Source organism: Tyto alba, unplaced genomic scaffold, assembly GCF_018691265.1.
Source record: "Tyto alba isolate M040663 unplaced genomic scaffold, T.alba_DEE_v4.0 Super-Scaffold_2, whole genome shotgun sequence".
Lineage (NCBI taxonomy): Eukaryota > Metazoa > Chordata > Aves > Strigiformes > Tytonidae > Tyto > Tyto alba.
Genome location: NW_024881282.1, coordinates 78,083,771 through 78,106,290, shown reverse-complemented (window position 1 = coordinate 78,106,290; position 22,520 = coordinate 78,083,771). Strand labels below are relative to the sequence as shown.

General features: G+C 36.9%; 1 protein-coding gene across 10 annotated transcripts in view; it reads left to right on the top strand.

Annotated features, from left to right (window-relative positions):
• Positions 1-22,520, top strand: part of MAGI2 (membrane associated guanylate kinase, WW and PDZ domain containing 2) — a 794,831-nt gene that overhangs the window by 125,356 nt on the left and 646,955 nt on the right. The gene's annotated exons all lie outside the window — the stretch shown is intronic.

The window sequence follows — 22,520 nt, the reverse complement described above, 5'->3', positions numbered from 1 at the left end:
AACTGACATCTTAATTTCTGCCAGTACTAAAAGAAATGTAACACAACAGGCAGTATTAATGCTGGAAAAATCAGGGCTATTAGCTGTCCCAGCACTTGCAAACTGTGCACCACAAAAGATAAAGATGGGTTTTAGGAACTGAAACCAACTCTGTACAACATCATTTTACCCATTAGGGAAATTATTGACAGCAAACGTGCACCCTGGCTTACAAATAAACAGAGTCTGGTAGCTGTCTCTTTTCTCTGAAGTAATTATAGACTCATAACATTGTGCAGTAACATTTCAGAGAAGAGCAGGCTTTCGAAGACATCTAAATGAGTCATTTCATGTAGATATATGGCTGTAGTCGCTTTGGTAGCTTTGGCAACGACTGTGCTGTAGGTGGACTGAAGATTTTCTTTTTGCTGCTTGAGTAACAGGTGGAATCCAGCTGTGCTGAGTTTGGATAGAAGTGGTTTATGTGCATTTGCTATTTCAGAAAAGCTGAGCGCAAAGCCTATTCACTTCAACTTATATTGCAAGTTGAAGAATGCATTATGGTGCCTTTTCAGGTGTGAATGTTTATTTATAAAAGGTTTAATTGCAACCTTTAGGTAATTTCTGCTATCTCCTTAAACTGCGTATTTGCCTTCGTAGCATCATTCTGGTCTGTGTACATCACTAATTTCTAAACATAGAAACACTGACTAAAACAACGGGGGAAAAAAACTGTTAATCTAGCCATTTTAAATTAGTATCTGTTTCTACTATGAGCTCCATAGTGTCTCTTAAAACTTAAATACGGAATCATTGGAAGCATTCTTTCTCACTTTATTGAACTCTGTGATTCACCTCATAGACTCAAAGAATTTGTATTATCAAAATCCCTGGTTAGTCTCTTCCTTAATATTGTTGTGCTTAAATAGAATGGTATCTTGTCTGGCATATATTGCACAGAGCAGGACATGAGACATACTCTATTCTTCTTCCTGAGCAACAGCAAAACCAACCAACAGTTTGTTTCTGAAATCCTGATTCAAGAAAGAGTTGGCTGGCCTCACTGGACTATAAGGGAGAAACTGGCTGGGGGAATTTGATCTGAGAGATGAAAATCTGTGCTCTGAAGAGCTGGGGTATCCCAGTGCACTTAATGGAAATCTGCTTTATGTCTCTTAGGTTGTCTAACAGAAAAAACAGTCCATAAATTGCATTATCACGCAAAATGCAAAACAAGAGTAGTGTAAAAAGATAGACTAGAGTAAAAATTAATAAATTATGTAGTGTAATAGTTCTAATATAACAATGTCAACAGATGATTTAAAAAGATATCAAAACTGACCTTTCTAGTTCTAAGTGTGTTCCAAATATACTTTGTCACTAGCAAATATACTTTGTCACTAGATTAAGTTGCAAAGAGAATAACTTTGTTGTTATTATTCTCTTATTGAAATCCTTCTCATCACTGGAGAGGTCTGAATCTTTATTGAGTGTTCTCCAAGTTATTCTATGTGTCACTCTACAACATACTCTTTTTCATCTATTTATTCCTTTATTCCATCTCACTCAGCTCTATTATGGCCCTAAACTGTGTGTGTGATAGTGTTTGGCGGTTGATTTATTCCTCATTGCCTCCTTGCTGGCACACTGAACTGATGGGTACAATTCGCTTTTGAATCCTATTGAGAAGAGAGTTCATGAACTGCATCATTTGGCTAAAATATTCTAATTACAGAATGATCATTGGTCAGAGATTTGGCTGTGTGCAGTCCTTTTGTGTTGGTATCTCTGACAGGGGGTGTCCTGCTGGCTGTGAGTTCCTTTGGTCTCACATTTTTTCAGAGACAATTCAGTTAATTTCCCTGTCCTCAAAGGAAACCATGTCAGATTATAAAAACCCATGAAGAGATTGGATGGGAGGAAGGTAAAATTAATCTGCCTGCTCTGCCTAGTCTACTTCTTGTTCAAGGGCTTTTTACCCCTGCAGAATCCCTGTCAGCCCTTAGGACAGGGATGTTTTGATGCAGAGACCATGATATGCTTTTTTGCCTAGAGCACACCTACGCAAAAGCTATGTAACATTGCCAGTGTAGGAGCTACAGTGTTTTTTCAAGAGGAGTGTATATCGTGATCAGGATGATTGACTTGTACACCTCCAGACTTTGGTTCTGATATTAAGATGAGCATTTCCAGCATGGCAATGGATGGATCTTAATTCGTGCACATAACTCTCTTCTGGATTTTCTTCATGTAGTTTGTCAGCCTTCATTGCTGTAACATGTAGTAGTTCTTGGGGAAAAAGAGAAGTTACTTGTTTCAAGCCTGGGTAATGTCATTTGTTATTCTAATTTTCTTTTTATGAGTTGGTAAATAAAATTACATCATTCCTTTTACTTATTTTTGTTTTATCTCTGGAAATGTGATATGTAGAAGTTGTCTTACAACGTGTTAAATTTTTAAATAATTGGTGTTGCTGTCTTTCACCTTACAAAGGAGAGGACCACTGAAGAACACAATGACAAAGCACTTAGCTCCAGAAACCCTGATACAAGTGTTCTGTGCACTGACTCCACATACTAGCTGGTGGCAGACTTAGTTTTTGGTTTTGGGTTGGTTTGTTTGTTGTTTTTATTTATTTTTTTTTTTTTAAGTTCCTGTTTGTAGTACACACTTGCTAAGAGATAGCACTCTTGGCACAGGATATTGCAGCTCTTCATTTACAGGGGTTAAAAGGGCTATGAGCTGTGGGTCAGGAAATCCCTCAGGTACAGACTGTTTTGAAATAGAGTTCACTAGACAAGTACAGTGCTACTGTATTTTCACACTGTTATTTATATATCCAGTTTTGGTGCCTGTTGGAGACAGGATCTCGGGCTAGGCGGATCTCTGTAAGAATGTCTGTACTGAGCCAGAGCACTTCTTATGTTATGCTCTTATGATATTCAGGGTAGAGGTACACAATAGGCAAAATGATATTCCCAATTCTGAATAGGTTAACAATATTTTCTCTAAAATTGTCTCACATTGATATGGGCATTCTTTCCTATGATATTTGAATTTATTAGAGGTGAATAGTATAGCTTTTGTGAAAGCTTAAGGAGTGTTCAAGTAATATAAAAGCAGGGGACCTTTTGGCCTCAGAGCCATTGGAGAGGTGATTACTGTGATTGAACCACACTGGTTCCTTTCAGTACAGCTTGATGCATATAGTGTGTGTTTTGCTTAATATTTGTATAAAGCCCATAATCTTAAGTAACAGATGCTGTTTTTCAGTGCACGAAGATTTACAGTCTGTTTAAAAGGAACAATTTGACATACTTCATGGTTGGAGTGAAGCAATGTGAGCAGTGACAGCAAGGAGAAAGATGATCAGACCCATCAGTCACTACCATTAGGAAAGTGTTGATGAAGACTCTCTCCGTGCTTTATAAACACTCAGTAGATCAGCTCCAAAAGCTTCTCATTTAACATTTTTGACTAATAATTTAGATTAGTCATCTAAGTCTAGCTCTTGCTTTTTGCCAAGTCTGTCTCACTGGATGCTGGCAACACTGGTTTCAAATGGAGGAGAAAGCCAGAAGTAAAATCAAAGATATCTACTTCAGTCATTCTTACTTGGGCTGCTGAGTACCTTTTCATACCACACAGAGTTGCTTTGGCCAGGAGAGGAACCATGCGATATTGTGGGTGTTAGCCCAGGTGTGAAAGGTTCCCTGCTTCCTTTCCCTAAACAGGTTACTGACAGTGGGGCAGTGAATAGACACATGTTCTGACAGCTGTCTTGGTAGTTATCCATCTGGTTGAAAAACTCAACTTTCTGTATTCAGGCATGAGCATGCAGCCACAGAGTTCAGGGCTGCCTGCCTTCTTCATGCCAGGCTTCTCAGGAGATCTGTTCCAATATCTCTGTCCTTCAGGGAGAATGCTGATCAGAGATTTTGGGTCTTGATTTTGAACCATTTCCTGACATCTGTAGACACCTGGAAATCTCTGAGTTCAGTTTTGCTCATCTTTCCACAGAGAATCATAGGGACAGATTCTCAAAAGTATATAAAGAGGTCATATGGTCTAAAAGTTAATCTCTTGTTTTTTCATAAGTTTTTTCTTACTTTGGCAATTCAGTAGGGAGGCATAATCTTTTGGCCTTCAGTTCCCCTTCTGCTCTCCCAATCAATGATGTAGACTAAAGAAGAAAGAACAAGGCACAGGTCTAAGCTGATTTCCCAAGAGGTATGTGCTCAAAGTTGTTTTTCGGAATTCCTTTTTTTTCCCATCCTTCTTCAGGGAGAAAAGCCATATATCTGAATTGGGAGATTAAATGGCAACTTTTATGTATGAGTAGTTATTCCTCCAGGTGGAATTTCAGGTTCTGTGAATGTATACTTAAGAGGTCTACAAGTATAGATGCCCCAGAAAAGCTATAGCCACTTCTAGTTTTCATGTTGCTTGTGAAGCTGGAATTGAAGGAAAAAAGCTTTCTTGTCACTCATGAACAACTAAAATAGTATCTGTTTGTTTCCACAAAGTACCAGTACCACTGAGTTTCTGTGCCCTTATGTCTGCATCAGTAGCACAGCTGCTGCTGCTGCAGATTACTACTTTTTATTCCTATTCCTCTCTTCTCATGACTAAAAGGAGAAGATGTGATACAGCAAAAGAAGCAGCCTCTTGCTTGCAACATATTTACTAGTCTCCTCTCCTGTCTGCTCCATTTCCCAGACACACAGTGTCTTACCTATATTTTGTGAAGCTATGAAATTTATCAGTCCTAGTATCTGTACTCATGATACACATCACTGAGAAAGGTTTCTTCCTTCTTTTTAACTTGGAGGTGTTTGTCCTTTTTCACATTAACCCTTCCCAGTCTGCAAATCGAAGACGTAACTTCAGCCTCCATGTCTGTACTTTAAAAAAAAAAAAACAACTTCAACACCATACTTTTGGCATCAGACTAATACCAATGAAGATAAAAGCCTGAAAAGTCATATAACACTGTACCCTTGTTTTCATGAATTATCAAACATTGGAGCTCAATTTTTGATTTCTACTCTTTTTAAATAAAAAACCAACCCACTTTAGTAGGAGTGAGGTACAGCTTCGTTGGCATGTTGTGCATAGTCTTCCAAAGCCACTCTTCCATTACAGAGATTTATCTTTGTAAGTGATATATAGGCACTGAAATTAGATGCTCTAGTAAATCCTAGATCTTAGTGCCAGAGCAGAAAATTTTGCAGGAAGCTTGAGGCTAACCAGAATCAATCACAATTGTTTGTGAGTTTTGTTTTTGTTGGTTTTTTGGTTTTTTTTTTTTTTTTTCCTTCTGTCAGACTCCACAGAAGGGAATACGTGTTGAGCTGCAAGTCTGAAACAGTCCTCAAAGCAAACCAAGAGGGAGTATCACTTTGCAAGCAGTTTCTGGAATAACTCCAGACCTTAGAGCAAGCTGTATGGCTCATAACCCACCTTTCCTAGAGCTGGTCCTTACAATTAGCCAGGAACTTTCAGTCTGGGAACAGGCAGCTGACTATAGCTTCAGACAAAAGAGGGGAAATAGGCATTGTCCAGAGGGGGAAACTTGTGGAGCTGTACAAGAATCTTGTTTCAAAGATGCCAGTGGTGTAGAAGCCATGCAACATGGATGTTGGATCATAATGATGTAGGATCTTTGCGTGTCTTTGAGTAAAGCCATGGTAAGCAAATCAGGATTTCATCTATAAATACCTACAAAGGAGGTGCTGTTGTTAAATCCCCATTCATCATCCACATCTCCTGCAGTACACAAGTGATTTTATTAATTTAGGACATTAGCTTTTCTTTACCTAATATAAATAATTTTCATTTGGTCTGGAAAAAATATTTCTAAATAGGCAAAAGTCTCTTCAGGTTATAGAAATATTAAAATCAGTATTTTAAAAAAAAATAGAAGATAGGAATGTGTTCTGCTGATCATCATTCCCTCCAGAGACAGAAAAATAACTATGCTCTCTTATGAAATACCATGATTTCTGATAAAAATCAGACCTAGCATAATAAATACTATACTAGGAATCCTGGATGGAATATACAGCCTGTTTCAGTAGAAGGTGATCTTGGAAGGATGTTAACTGAAGATAGTCATTAAAGACATGTGTGTGTCAAAAACAAAACTATAGCTCTTATGGAAACCACCCAGGAATCGTAATTTCATTTGTAAGTATGCTTCAGTGAATTGGTGTTCATGTTAATCCTCTCCAGTAATTTCTCCATACTACATCATATTACCCTTCTGACAGAAGTCAAGATCCTAAATTTCATCCATTTTTAAGGGATTCAGCTGTTTAGCTGACAAATGATCCTTAGCCATGTGTTATCAGGAATAGTGAAATGAAATAATTTTGGAACCAGCTATATAATAGAGAAGGTGTAATATCCCCTGAATCTCAAAAGACCATTCTCATCTCTCATGAATAACTGCTTTGTTCCTGCTGTGATAGCCAGTGTGTCTGGAAGGCTTCGCATGAAGAAATTGGAAGATATATAACAGTCCATTGCAGCTGAAAAAAATCTGCATCTTTATTGGACTAGGTAGCAATACTAGGGAGAAAACACACACTGAGGCTTACAGGGCCAATAGCGTAGAGAAAAACCTGCCCCCAGAATATCCTAATATCCTTGTGTATTGTAAATCAACTTGATGTCTTTTTTTATTATTATTTATTTATTTAAATCTGGTACCACTTATAAAACACCTTATGGTTCTTCAGGTGTTGGAACTCATCTGACCAGGTGATAAATGGTGTCTTACAGATTGGAAAGGTTGCTGCTATATATCTTTACATAGCTCTTCAGAGTCACATAAAATACAGGAAGGAAGCAGCAGCAGTAATATTCATGTCTTTTTGCTGAGAAGGCTCTGGCTTGCAATTCTGATTATCATGAGAACAGGATTTTCAACATAATACTTTCTTCATTTGGAAGTTTTAAGTTATCAAATTCAGCTTTCATTTCATAGCAACTCAAAATAGATACCTGCATGAAATGGTGGTCACTTTCAAGAACTTCATAGCAAAGTTAACAAAACCGGCTTGTTCTGTTGGAGTCAAAGCAATAACATGAATCTACTGTGTGTAGTATCTTAGTACATGGACGTCTTGATCCTATTGCTGCATTAAATGCCTTTTTTCTTACATTCATTAAAATGGTCACTTTAAATAGGCCTATGTTTATCCTACCAAGGGAAGAGAATCTGCTTAAAAGGTTAGTACAACCCATTGGAAACCCTTCTGTCAGTGTTACCTATGTGGCTTTATAGCTGATGCATATGTTCTGTTTGGGCCTAAAGTAAAGCACTGATTATTATGATCATTTGTCGAGTTGGAAGCCTTCTTGGATGAGACCCAGAATGATACTTGTACTTTGGAAAAGTCCCCCTAATAGCTATAACCACAAATCTCCTCAGTAAATGTGATAATTATTTATCTTTTCTTTCAAGCATAAACATTAAGATCATCAGTAGTCTTATAAAATTAAAGTGGGGAGATCATATGTTATTTAATGAGTTCTGCTTGTTAAAATGCAATGGTGTACTGGAAACATCAATATGTGCATTTGCCAGATTATTTATAATGGTCACGGGGTGACAAAATTGAGCAGATATATTATTCAATGGTCAGAGGTAAATAGGGATATGTAATTCTTAATTCTGTGCTGACCATATTTAATGGAGTAATTATGTTTTGCATACTGGAGTTAATGATGCCACAAAAATCCTTTCTTGATAATTCTACTTATATCATTACAGTAAAGAATAAACAAACTTTGTTTATGTGAAATTAACTTTCTTTTATTTTTTTCTTTGATCTAGCAAGATGTGTTTGGTTACTGTTATGATGGAAAGCTGCCATTCATTATAGTGGATCTGCACACATTATTAAAGGGCATAGAAAGAAAAAACCCACAAAAACAGTAAAAAAACATGTAGTTTATAGTTGTGGTAAGGTAGGAGTCTTAGTCTGTTATTTTGTGAAGCTACAACTGCTGACAAAGACTTCCAAGCAGAAAGTATGTAGTACTGTGGATTTGCCAATGATACGCACATGAGAAAATAAACATGTTTTTCCCTTGGGGCTTCAGAGGTTTTCTGAAAATTAGGTGGGGTTTTTTGTGCTAAAATGTTATGGAGCATTAGTAGCTCATTTCCACTCATCTCAGCTGGGGAAATAAGACTTTTGGAGTCACACTGTCACTGAATACAGGTAGTGGGATTCAGGTGATAACTTCAAAATCAGTTGTCCAACTTAAGCCTGGTTTGACAGAAAGATGAATTTACCCTGATGGTGATGCTGCAGGCTTTGGAAAAGGGAGAGTCAAATACAAAGCTTCAGTTTGAACACAGTAGTATCCGACATTGGAGAATCCACACGGGAAAGAGCTGATGTAAATGCCCCATATTAGACTGGTACGTTTACCAATACTTTTCTTTTTCTGATGTTTGTAAATAAGATGCTAGCAAGTATAGATTGAAACAACTCATCAACTACTTCTGTTTTGTTTCTGTGTCTGATCTGGTGCTAGGAAAATTCACACTTGCACAGGGAGCCAACGCTAGAGCTGCGAGCATCGTAGTGTTCTGCATAGTTTCTTTTGGAGCACAGCTTTGTTTCTAACATTGCTCCTAATGTTTGTATACATTACTCTTATTGTTTGTAGACTTTTATTTTCTTTAAAAAAACCCTTATTTTAAAAAATTTTTATTTGACTTATAGCTTACGTAATAAATTCAAACCAAATGGCACCTTTTACCTTCATAATGTCTTTAAAAGTTTTGAAAAGCGTGTATTCGCAGCATCCTGGGAGTCTTGTTCCATCCTGAGAGTAGGTTCATTCCACAGTATCCACTGGTCCCTGCAGACAGCACTACCCCATCCTCTATGCATCTCAGTTCCTTTCAACAGGGGAGAAATTCACAGGCAAATCCCACCCAGGAGCATTCATGGATTTCACAGCTCTGACCTAGACTATGAATGTTGTCCCTTGACTTGACCTTCTTCATCATAAGATCATCTCTCTACAACTATTTGTCTCAATTCAAACGTCTTTTGTAGTGGCTTACAAATGTATGAAGCCATTTATTCTTCTTGAAGCTACTACCATATTCACATCTGTGCCTCCCCTAATTGCATTGAATGCAGAAATACCTCTTAATAGAATGAGCACCACATTTTTCAGTGTCACTGCAGTCCCATCCATCAAGAACTTTATCCATCAGCTAATTGTATTAACCTTGAGTGATTTCACTAGTTCAGCAGAACACAAAAGAAAAAAGCCTTTACCAGTTCTGTCTCTATTCTTTAAATGCAGAAACAGCTCAAATATATAGGCAAATAAGCACAGAGCCAGCCAGTCACATATTACTACATAGATTAATTTTATTGGATTTCAATATTGATTTCTGTTTCACTACACTGAGTTTTACAGTGGGCAACAAAAAAAACATATTCTTCTGGGACTTCTGTTGACCTCAACCTGGAAAATATTTTCAGAATCCATACAGTACTCATGCTAATCATATTAAAGATATTAAACAAGGGAACATTTGCAGCATATATTTCCTTGATAACATACAAGGCTGGTCAAGTCCATGCAGGAAGCAGTAGTCTGCACCAGCTTCTCTTTCACTTCAAGTGCATTTTTCAGGATAGAATCAATGATAATTCCAACTCCAGCATCACGTGGCTACTTCAAATTTATAAGAAATTTAGAAGAAAAGGTCATAAAACCTGCTGATCATATGATGAATCAGTGACTCTTCCTTGCATAAAAGACAAAAATGCAGTATTTGGGTCACAGAATTTGAGGGAATAATAAAAATTTCATAAAGATTTTGGGGCGTGAGTGGGAGTGGTGGTGTCTGTCTTATGGTCTCAGAAGTATGTTGCCTTATGATGTAGGTCATCTTAGTCTGGTTTTGAAATTAATCACTCAAAGGAATTCTATTCTTTTGTAAAAACATGTCCTATCTTCAGATTTTGCTGAATACTTTGTAGTTTTTGAAGATCTTGTTTTTAAAAACTAAGCAAATCCTGAGCAGCACTTTTAGAGCCTTAGACACTCTGTTTAAAGGCTTTAGGTCTAAACTATACCCAGCTTTGATGTAATTATGTCTTCAAAATTGTTAGATACTGAGTCCTATCTTCACTGAACATGAGCGACATCTTTTCTTCCACTGTTCCAGTTAAAAAAAGCAAATATACCTAATTCAGCTGTGTCCTGCAAATCCATCAGGAAGGGTGCAAAATGTGATCATCACACAATACTGTAGCATGAAGACAGTGGTGAATGAAAAATTCCCCTCGTACACATAGATGTACCAACACTTGTGTCATAGCTCGGGACCATTTAGCTCCTGGGGTTATAGCAGGAAAATATTTTGTTATCTCTGCTGTGCTATAATTTCTGCTGCTTGTTAGATACAATGGGCAAAGACAACAGTAAAAATTCAGGTCTGTTGTAAGTGCTTGGATCTTGTACAAAGATGCTTTTAAGTAATCTGTCATAGTAGTTTATTTTTATTCCAGACACTATAAATGTTTATGGTGTTTTTCTTTGCAACACACCTCTTCCTTACCTTCTACCTTTGGATTTTCTGGAGAAGATGGATTTTACACAAAATGTTTTTAATTTCTTATTTGCAGCTAGAGTTAAGAAAGTAGAATCTGGTATTTGTCATCTAAATAAAGGCACTGCACTGAATAAATAATTGAATTTAAAATGGAGAGTTATCAAGGCATCAAATTTGTTTAGTAATTTGTCTTCACAGTGCCACTGTGTATGTATTTCTTTTCTGAATGACAGTTGGTTAATCTGTTTCAACAGCTACTTAATTTTATGAGCTAAGATATAGGGCTGAGCATCTATTAGGAAGTATTTCTTGTTAGGCACTTACCTGAGGCTAGTTTCTTATTTAAATGAAGAGCCCTCTAAAGCACACCAGCTAAGTAAATGTACCGGGGTGTGTGAAATACTAGGCCTCTCTGTTACTAATCAGACAATGGCATAGAAATGACACTGAAAATCAATGTATAAATATCAGTGTTAGTATGGAATTTTTGTTTCTCTCTGTTTTCTTTTGAAGGGGAACTAACTTTATTCTTTTCTCTTTCTAATTTTATTATATATCTTATCCTTTTAGGATACTATTATTTTAAGCATCCCTCTATGCATTTTAAAAGTCAAGTATTTGTAATGTGTTATGTTTTTAAAAATTGCACTGTTTATGATATTCTGGCTGATCAGAGATGGGCTGTTGAGTAATCCTGGTTAACATTTGAAAGAAAGGGTAACCAGCAGCCTCTCCTCTCATTGTCTTTATCCTGAGCAGGGAAATTAAATTAAAAGAGTAAAGTAGTGCTCAAGTGTGAAAATGTAACATGAGCAAAGGATGCAGCAGTTGAAGGACAGCATTGTGGCACGCTCAGTCCAACTCTTGCATCCAGCCAGGGCCACCCAGGCTTCTCTCAGCATCTCTCTGTGCAGATACAACTAAAATAATTTAAATAGGAAGAGTTGCTCTGTGTTCCAGGGACAGATTAAATTATTCTGTGTTCTGAAGATGTTCTAAACCTCTGCTGTTGTGAGCAGAGAAAGAGCCAGAAATGTGTTGATCCCATTCTGGGGAAAAAACAAAACAAAACAAAACAAAACAAAACAAACACTAAAAAAGTGGACTATGTTTTTTGCTTGTTGTTGGTATTAAATTCTCAGGTACCTGCAATGACTGAAAGACAACAAAAGATCCAGTGGATTAAGAGATAGCTGGGGGGAGAGGGGGAGAAAGGCGCAATACCTCTGAATTCTCTGTTTCTGAAGGATTAATGAGTAAAATCTTTAGAGAAAGAAACTGCTTTTTGAAGAAGCATGGGTTTTTCTATCAATCGAATCTAGATAAAAATTAAAAAACATGGTGGAAAGATGGAATGCGTGAGTGGAAATGTTTTCTGTTCATAATTTATCTGCTAGAAGTAAAAAGATAACAATTTCTTAAATAAATATCCTTGATAGCTGACCTCTAAGACTCTTCTTAGACTATTTTTATTTATTTTTATTTTCTGACAGGTGACAGTTAAAAAGCCATCTTATTTCCTACTGAAACGTTTTATTCCCTTTCAATTTGCTTTCTGGAGTCTTAAAATGACAAAGCTATTCCTAGTCCTGTCCTTGTGGCGCTTAAATGAAATTGAACAAAAAGTGTATACTATCTGTACAGAAGCTATGAGGAAAGACATCCATAAGGAGAGGTGTGTTTGTGTAAAATTATTTGAACTATCATACTTCTTTGCATTGCATAACCAAATGCAAATATTACATTTAAAGAAAATTGAAGAATAACTAACAAAATTGAAGAATAACTAACAAAAGAAAGGGCAGATGGAGGGGAAAAACAGCAGGGAATCTAAGAGGTGGATTCTGGTGGGGCATGTGTGGCAATGATGGAAAAATACAAAATGGAGCAGTATGTGCAGGACAGGACAAGAAAATATAAAGTAATAGAGATTAAGGGAACAATAGAAAAACTGTAATAAAAAAAGCAATGGAAATATGAAGACAAAATGCAATATTTGAAATACGATAATTGATCTTGAAGAGGCCAAATGGCAAATTAAAGCAATAAGTAAATAAAATCCAGATTTGGGGTAAACTGGTATCTTTGGCAGTTGATGCTTAAGAAATGTTGAACATTGCATGTAAATTTTCTCACAGTGTTAATCTGGTGGCACTAATATCTAACCTTGTAAAAATTGTTGCTTCCAGGGAAGGCACCACAAAAGTAACTTCCTAGACAACGCCAGCAATTTTGAGTTTTAATAAATAAAAGGTTTAAAGCAATTAATGGAAATGCTCTATTAAGTACTTGCTGGTAAAAATTTCTCTTAAACTGCTGTTTCTAGGATTACATCCCCTGTAGTTTTTTAAATATCCCAGAACTGGTAGAGTTCCCACAACTTCCCTTGAGCAATTATTTCACAATTTAAGAAAGCTGTGAAGGTAACTTCTCAGCTCAGCTTCAGTCTTTGCCTTTTACTTATTAGTTGCACATCCACGGGCTAATGTAAAGCAACCCTTTCAGTCTTAGCTTTTGTCCCTTACAAAACTGTTTCCAAAACTGTTGCTTAGTTGAATTGCGTGTGTATTTAGAACTATCTTTTTAGCCATTTCTTTCACTTCCTAAGGTCATCTTGTGGCTCTCTTGTGGTTCTTTTCTGGCCTCTCTGCAGTTTTTCCTTCTTTCCTCTACACAATGAAAAATTGAGAGTCTTGATTTTATGTGGATGCCATACTGTGTTACTCTAATAGAAACTATTACTGTTGTTTCTTTATCTGCATTATCTCTAACTTGTGATATTTAATGCAGTCAGAATTAAGCACAGGTAATGAAGATGTGATTTGACATGGGTGGGGGTTTTTTTTGTTGTTGTTTATGGGGTATTTTTGTATTGTTTGGTTTTGGTTATTTTTTTTTTTTTAGTTTCTGTCACAATGGAAGTGTTCCTCCCCCACCCCTTCCCCGAATACATGCTTGGACACTCCTTTATGGCAGCACTGTTGAAATAGAGGACACAGCCCCTAGATTTGTTCTCATAGGCCTCCAGAGCTTGCAGCCAGATGGACAAGCTGGCAGGCTTTTGTAGCAAGCCCTGTGCTGCTCCAGTGCTTCTGCTAGCCTGGACGTGAGCGACAGTTGTGTTACAGCCTGCCAGTTCATGTTTTAAACATTTGCACGTAGAATATGCTCAGGCAGTGGTGTCAGCAAGCCCAGGGGCTGGCTGTGCACTGGCCCTGGCAGACTGCAGTGGGAGAGAGGACATGTGGGTCCCAGAGCCCCGATCCCCCATGATCTGGCAGCTCCTCAGCTCTCTGCTTCCAGGCTAGAGCGTATGCGCAGGGAAGTCCCAAAGAGGCAGGAATCAGGCAGAAGGCAAGGTCAGATCAAGAGTTTAATTAGGTAAATGAGTATTTTAATTTTTTTTTTTTTTTTTATGAACTACAGCCCATACAGTTAAAGGTCTGAGATCCCTCCATGCCCCAAGCTAGATGCAGTTTGCTATGCTGAACTGTTATCATTTAATTACAGGCATGTCCAGCATGTGTGTCCAAGTAAGATTCTGCAATCCTCATCCATGGAAAAGAAATTGGCAGGTAGCTGAAGCCATTCACTCTAAATGGGGATTGTTGGACAGCAAACCTCATTTGTGGAGAGCTAATCTCAGTTGTGGACAGCTATCAAATATTCTACTGAGAGAACAGTGCAGTAACTAAACCTTAGTTATTTCAGGCTTACAATTAATTCTGTTTAGTAGGATTTTTGTATCTTGTCAAGACTTCTGCACTGGACAGTGTTGCATGTCTTCCTGTGGTGACTTTGGATTTGTTTTGTATGACAAAGCAAGTCTCCCCTGATTCCAGTTCCAGTTATTCATTGTTCCAGTTCTTCAATATTCCAATTGCAGAAACACTTCTCATTGTTTCCAGTTAACATTCAGCTTCAGTCTTGCTGTGGTCTAAAAAGACTAAATTATGACATCTGTTGAAAAAGGAGCACACACAAGTAGGTCATTGCTATCTGAGTAACCCGATTTTGGCTGTATTAAGCCCAGACACAAGCTCCATCCCTGTCCTTGGTGGTGGCTGCCACAGATATTTAAGAAGGCCTCTGAAGATAGGATAGTCAGGTTCTTATACTTCTCCAGAATACTTTGATGGATTCCAGCACATCACAACTCACAGATTTCATAAATTATAGATGACTTGATATTCAAAAGCAGTCAATGGATTTTTTTTCCATAAACTTGTCCAGTTATTTTGTGAACTGAAGTAAGCTTGCAGGTCCTCTGGGAAGGAATAACATAGCTTATCAGCAAAATGTGTGGAAAAATATCTTCTATTCAAACCTGCCATGTGATACCATCTTTTGATGTCCCTTAATCCTTGCATAGGAAAGCAGTGATCAAGACTTACCTATTCATTCATCATTCCAGATTTCTTTCCTGTCCCACTCCAGTTTTATCTTTTCCAGGTTTAAGACTCCCAGTGTAGTTTGTGTCCTCTTCCGTAATATTTCCTATTTTGCTTTATTTCAATTTGAGTTACTGTACCCAATGGACTTTTATTTATCCCCCAATACTTCTCAACAGTTGAAGTGCTTAGTGGGTTTCTTTCTCTGAAATCCTGACCTTGAGATCTCCTTCCTCAGTGGTGATAACTATTTCAGAGCCAACCACAGCATACTTTTTTTTTTTTTTCCTCACATGCGTCATTTCATCTATATTTGCTTTTTTTTTTCCTTTCTTACCACTCAGTCTCTTGAAGTTCTTCTACCATTTATCAGCTTGTGTCTTTACTTGATGAAATAGTTTATATTCTCCACTACCACTGTTATTGCACTGTCCATTCCCTCATCCAGATAGAACTTGCCCCCTTCCTGATTTTTTTTTCTTTTATTTTTTGCTCATCCAGCTGTAAATGTACAAGAAAAATAAAATTGTGATCTCCCTCAGTCTTGATCAGGCTTCTAAAGCCTCATGCAAATTTGACTCAAGGCTGTAGCTAAACCTTGACAGCTCTAGAGATAGCAGCTTTACCTTCTCCTATCACTGGCAGGCAATTCCACTTGCCTGCCAAAGAGAAATTATTTGCCTAAACGAGGCACAGCAAACACAAGTGGAAGATACCACAAAGGCAATTAGCAGGAGAGATGTTAACATCAGAAAATACAGAAGAAGCAGATGCCTCAAACTTACCAGCAGAGGTAGGGAGGAATGGGGAAACAATAGCCAGGATAACAGTAGATCAGGCAGCTGTGGATTTTCCTCCACCTTTCGCTGAGCCAACAGTCATACTAGTTTTTAAAATATGTTTTTGCAAGGTTTTGATTTAGGAGCTGAGGTGCTGGAGATGCCGTGGCTTTTTCTGACACTCTATGATAATGATAGTTACGTTACAAGGATTAGAAAGAGTTTCTAACGAGTTACTTCAGGTGAACTGATGGTTTATAGATTAGTGTCTGTAAATTTATTGCCCAGTCTGATATTTCTAGAGGAAATGGTTATGGGTGTAGTAAACAGCTGAAATATGATCCTTTAAAACCATTTGAAATATAGGACTAATTCATTCACTTAACAACATCTTATGTCACAATGTTTGCTGAAAATTTTTTTCCACTTTCAGAGTCTAGGTGCATCTCATTAAACACACCTGTGGCAATACAACTCTGAAATATTTTGTCATTCAAGATGTGTCTCCCAGCTAGTAAATTAGTGCTCATACCGTGAAGAGTTTATTTTCTCTATTAATAAAATAGCCATAAATATGCTTTTCACAGAACTATTACAAGGAACTCTGCTGGTTACAGCTTGCTCACCAAATGGACATTGTGTTCTGGGATGAATGGTTTCAAAAAAGAAATGATCCATTTCACTGAAATCAGAAATTTTCATATACCTGTTTCCCATTCACAAAGATCAACTGAATACTTCTAGCCCAGGTATTATTTATGTAGTTTACTTTTCTAAATGACCACCAGGAAGATTATTTCTACTGAAGTAAAATACTTATTTAAAAGAATGTTTGGTTTAACAGTTAACTTACTGATTAATCATTGAACGTTTAAATGTTCGCTTTCAGGGTTAGATAAAGTCCTGTTGCTTTCAGAAGTAGCCATTAACATGGAATCTGCTTTAGTAACTGTTATTAGTTGTGTAGTCTGTGCTTATCTATAGTCCTGAATAATTTAGGTTAATTTGGCCAAATAAAAAAAAAATTCTAAATTGGTAAAGACACTTATCACTCTATCCCAAAGAAAGCTAAACAATGTGCTAACTTGGATTATGCAAAGTGTAGTGGATTGACTGCTGATAATTTAAAAAGGGTCTGTCATCAAGTATAGCAGCTGTACTTTACATATAATTGAACGTACTGTTATCATAGGAAAGCAACATAGAACATATTACATCTCCACTCAAGATCTATTTTTAATGTAAGCTTAAATGTTTTGTGGGTTATCTTTTTTTGTTTCTTTTTTGTTGTTGTTTTTTTCCTTAAGATAACCAATTCAGTAAATTTAAGTAAAAGAAAATTATCAGGGCGTCATTTTGGTGAAGACATCCCATACTCGTGTCCCAAAGCCTTAGGGTCTATCAGGTCAGGGTGCCTTGTTGCTCAAACTTCTGATAATCTTTTTCTGTCAAATCCAGGTGTTTCTGTTTAACATTGTAGCTTTCTTCTGTTGGAATCTGGGCATTCCTAGTTCCCCAAACTCTGCTGCTTGTGTTTTTACCACTACCAATACTCCTAGGAATATGCAAAACCAGAATATCATAACGAGATTGATTATGCAAGTTAATAACCAAAGAAAACTTCATCAAAGCTTTTAAAATAAAACCTGTTAACTAATCCTATGTTTCTGAATAGATGTAAGGGTCTCTGAGCTCCTTTACTAGGGCAGTAGTTAAGCATCCACAGTGGAGTATTTAATAACATTTGCTTCTGTTACTGTAGATTTTCCAGTATTTAGTAATTCTTCAAAATGGATTGTGTCTATCTTATTCAATGATGCCTTTAAAACCAGTAAGTTCAACTGTACTAATTATATCTTCAGTTCTTAACGGCCAAAATCCTGCCCTGGTTGTGGCTATGTCTTCTAAATCCAGAAGAGAACAAAGACCCAGTTTTCCTAAGAAAGGCCCTTAACTTGTCTTTGCTAGGACCGCTGGCAGCAGCCAAGTGTATCACCATAATATGCCATAAAGATTTTACACCAGATGATATGCAGCAAAAGTACCAAATCCTACAGGTAGCAATTAGCTCCCAACAGCCAATTCCCAACTGTGCTGCTTTGTGTGTCAAGCATAAAACGTAAAACACTTGTTGTCTTTCTGAAGCCTGACTAAGCAGCTTTGGATATTACAAAGGCTCCGCTGCATGTTTTAATTTGCATAGATTAGTCCTTTTCCTTTTTATTACATTGACTAATCAGGACAATTTCTTATCCTAGACATGTTTATAACCTTGTATGATCGTGTTTCACTACATAGATAAAATATCCTCTCATTTTCCTGATTATTGCGTGAAAACAATACTCTTAGAAACCTAAACCACTAATTTAACAATCCTTCCCTGCCTCTTACTTTGTGTTCCCCTTTATCCTCCCAGAACCCACTTGTCCAAATCTTTACCCCCTTTTACCACTTCTTCACTTCGGTGAAATCTTTTGATGGCACAGACAGAACTATTTGGCTCTATTCTCAGGCTTAAACCCAAATGGAAATATTGAATGTGCATTTGTCAGGGACAGAGTTTGCTGTCGCTGGAGGTGGCAGTACTTGACAATTGCCCTTCCCCATGTTGTGACTGGGGAACAGGGCAATCTGGGCGAGGAGCAGATGAAGCCACTGAGGGAACAGAGAAAGGGAAAGTAGCTTACTGTAGAGAAAGTCTTGGGAAGACTGAGGACAATTTTTTGGGTGCCTGAAGACCTGTTATAGAATGACATTCATGGCTGGCTGGTCTCCTCAGCTTCTTCCCAGGCCGTGTGCTGGCAGGCAGAGGAAATACCCTGACATGGAACTGCTGCTTCAGGCTCAAAACAGAAACTACCCTAAGTAGAAAAACAAATAATTGATTTCACATAAAATTCAGTAAAATAATAGGTTCATGTATTTTTATTTCAGGAAACAAAGTGATGTCATAGTGTTACCAAATCTGCAGAAATGCAGCTTTGGTGGTTGACTCACTAAAGTGTACAAATGCCTGATAGAGTGTCAGAGAAACTCCAGGCCTCTCAATTTTTCTAACAGATGGATAAAACAATGTATAGCACAAATTGAGGCCTGAATACTCATTCCAACTTTTCACTGAAATCTGTATTAGCAGATTTAGGCTTTTATATTTCATATCAAGTGTTTGATACCTCTGTAATGAAAACAGAAACTGTTGCCTTAGGTTCTGATAATAAGGAGTTGCCAGTCAAAAGAAAGGCAAATTTAAGAATGACACATGTAAACCCATCTGGCATCTTAGTTTTCTAAGATTTTCATAAAGCTTAATGGATAAACTTTTAACAGTGACTGCTAACACAGTTTTGAGTGATGAGGAAATGCCATTTGAAAACACATAATTTTAAAAATCTTGTTTGCAAAATGGGAATTTTTTCCTACATTGATCTTTGTGGAAATAGAAATCATCCGTGAGGTTTAACCTGAGCTCAACAAATAAAATACTTTGGAAAAGTGACAGCTTTTAAGTTGGGGAAATTCATATATCTGTGTGAATAGATATGATAATTTTTTGACATTGTGATTAAAATTAAAATGATTTAACCTATATGCAGCTTAAATGCAGTACTTCACTTCTTTCTTTTTTCTGTTTTTTCACCAGAAAATGTAAGACACTCACCTTCCCAATGAGTGGTGTACTTACAGCAACTGCCTGAGCAATTAGAAAGAGCAACAGTAACTCTCAAGTATGCTGGGGAGACACATCTGTCACAGCCTCAGCTATTAGATCTAACCCCATTACAAACCAGCATTGGTTGCATGCTCCCGGTGTCATCATAAACAATTCACTCTGTTTCCTTATACAGTTGTCTAAACATAGTTCCAAGCAGAGAGAACAGAGTGAATTGTCTTCATAGATGGATGAATGTGCACTCTGATTTATTCTCTTGATTCTGTGAAGCCAGCTGTTTGAATTAAAATTAAACAAAGGACCGTAAACTACAGGCCAAGTGGCCATCGGAGGGCAAGGGAGAATGGCTGATAATTTCAGAAAGAGACAGCTGGAGTTATCCTTGTATTTATTCCATCACAGGACCAACAGACAGTCAACATGTAGCGTTTTCATACTCTAATGTACATTACCATTTTTCATATGGTCTTGCTACATTTATTTCTTTGCTCTATCAACCTGTTACCAGTTCCTTTGACACATTCATGCCTTCTAAATTAAAGTATAGGATCATGTTGTCTGTGCCTAGTCATCATGCACTTGGAACAACTGCAGTGCACTGTAGAAGGGTTAACTGCAGAACTATAACATTGTTTGCTGTTTTTCTCTGCTTTTCCCTCTCTCCTGTCTTTTAATATGGGGTTAAAGAGCTGATTTGGAACAAAATGCATATTTTTCCAGCCTAAATTTTCCGTTTGTACGCTTATTACCTATCGCAGTGGGTTTTCAACTCTCAGTAGGGCATCTTTGCACTGCTGAAGTACAAATGCTTCCATACATACTCTAGATGAGTGGGAAAATGTACCACTGTACCATACCAGAACACACCTTAATAGCACTAAGAATGATTTCCTGAAAATGTTTCCTAATAACTATAAAGATCCATTCTATATCTATCCTTAGCTTCACCTACATTCAAAACATTTTTGCTAGGACTTGTGCGGTATAGTGTCTGATATTATTGCTAATACTTATTCAAAAGATGACATTATGAGAAGCCAAGTGTATAATTTTGTATTCATGGCTTTTAACAAAGCCAGACTATTTTTCTGGTCTTACTTTCTCTGTCTAGTATTGTACAAATCATCTGAGCCTGTCTGGAAAACTAATTTTGTGTTATTTCTTGGTCAGAAGAGTGAGTTCTAATTTTGGCTTGGTATACATGAGCTATAGTTTTCATTAATTCTTGTTACATTTTTAGAGAGGTGATGTACTCATTTCTGTCTGGATCTGCCCTGTGGTGTGGGGTTTTGTGTGTTGTTTTTTGTTTTGGTTTGGTTTTTTAAATTTTCCTTATGGTATTGTGAATCGTAGAGACCTCTGTAATAGTTGGGACATGATAGGATTATTTATTTATTTTTTTAATTATATCTAAATAATAGCAATGAGCACAGCAGTTCAAGACTGTGGAACTGTCAGTACAGGGTGGGCAGTCAGTGCTGCATTCAAATTCATGCCCATGTTATTAAGATAGTCATAATTTAAAAGTGAATTTATTGAAACTTGGACACCTTTCTGTCGGTTTCTGGTAAGAAATAAGTTCAATAAACACATGTACAGTTTTGCCATTGACTAATCTCTATATATCATCATAAAGTTGAGAATTTACTAAGGAAACTTACCCAGGCTTGGAAATCTTTTGCACATGCTGATTCTTGCAAGTCATTCCATTTAAATCACACTAAGTTGCAGAATCAAGCTCTCAGTTTTCTGGTTCACTTTTATTGCTTTAAATTATAAGCTGTATACTGTGATGAGTTAATCAGAAAATCTAAAGCAACACCTCTTAGGGTTGTCTTAAGCTGCTTATATTTCAGTTGTTTTGCATAAACCTGGCTTGCTTAATTCTTAGCATAAAGTAATGTTTGTATTCCTAGAAGAAAACTTAGAGAGGGCTGTGGGAGATATTTACGTGTCGTTGAATAGTGAATGGCTTTTTGGAAGTTACTTGCTTTAAATTGAAGTAGTCTGAAATTTCATTGAACTCCACTCCTTTAAGCACTAGCAAAAATGCGATAGCCAAGGCTGCCATGACACAGCTATGATTGTTCTGTATGATAGCTTACTTTACATGGATATTGAAAATGAATTTACAATTGTCAAAAGTGATACAATCATCCAAATAAATGACAAAACTAGTAGAGTTTGTTTTTCAGTGAGTGAATAGAAAATGTGATTTACTTACGACTCACTTATTCAAGATGGCCTGTCAAGCCACCTGCCTTTAAAAATGACTCATTAAAATGTAGATTTACATCAAATGTATCTCAGTGAACTGCATTCTCAAGTTTTCATTTTAGTTTCTCAGTTTCTGCAATGTGTAAGAGAGATGTTTGCTACTTTCTGCATAGCTAGAGGCAACATCTGATGAGTCTTGTTTCTTCAGAGTGCCTTGAATACTTTCAGATCTAACTTTTACTTCCTTCCTGCTTTTGGCTGACTTTACACAAAGTCTTGATGATGGTCTTTGGGTTTTGTCCCTTTATGGAATGGTATTTTGGAAATCTATATTCTGCAAGTACTCTTTTTTCTGTTTTTATCATAAAGTTTAATTATGACTGTGAATAATTAAGAGCAGGATGTCAAACTAGATTTCCACTTAAAAGATGTGCCCAATAATCATGCTGATCTTGGATGATAAAAAAGATTAATTACTGTATTCATCCTGGCTACTGTTAGAGTTTCTGCTAGAAGGAACAGCAAAAAAAAAAGTGCAGAACAACTAATTAATTGCTCTGTATAAGTTCCACTGCTAGCTCTCTTGCTCCTTTTAACACTTTGGAGTGTTAATTATCTTTTCTGAAGCTTTTATGAATTCTTGTGAGTAATTAAGAACTTTCAAAAAATTACTTAACAAATATAATCTGTGGCATTCAAATACATTGCAGTGTTTTCTCCCCCCAGATTGTGTGAGACTAAAAAATCACATGGGAAAGAAAATAAAATGGTTAACAGTCTTTGTCCTCTGCAGCAGATGTGGTATCTTATATGTGGCAGTGGTTGGGTACTATTTTACTTGTAAATTTAAATCCATAAGCAAACATTAATATTGAGAGCTTGTA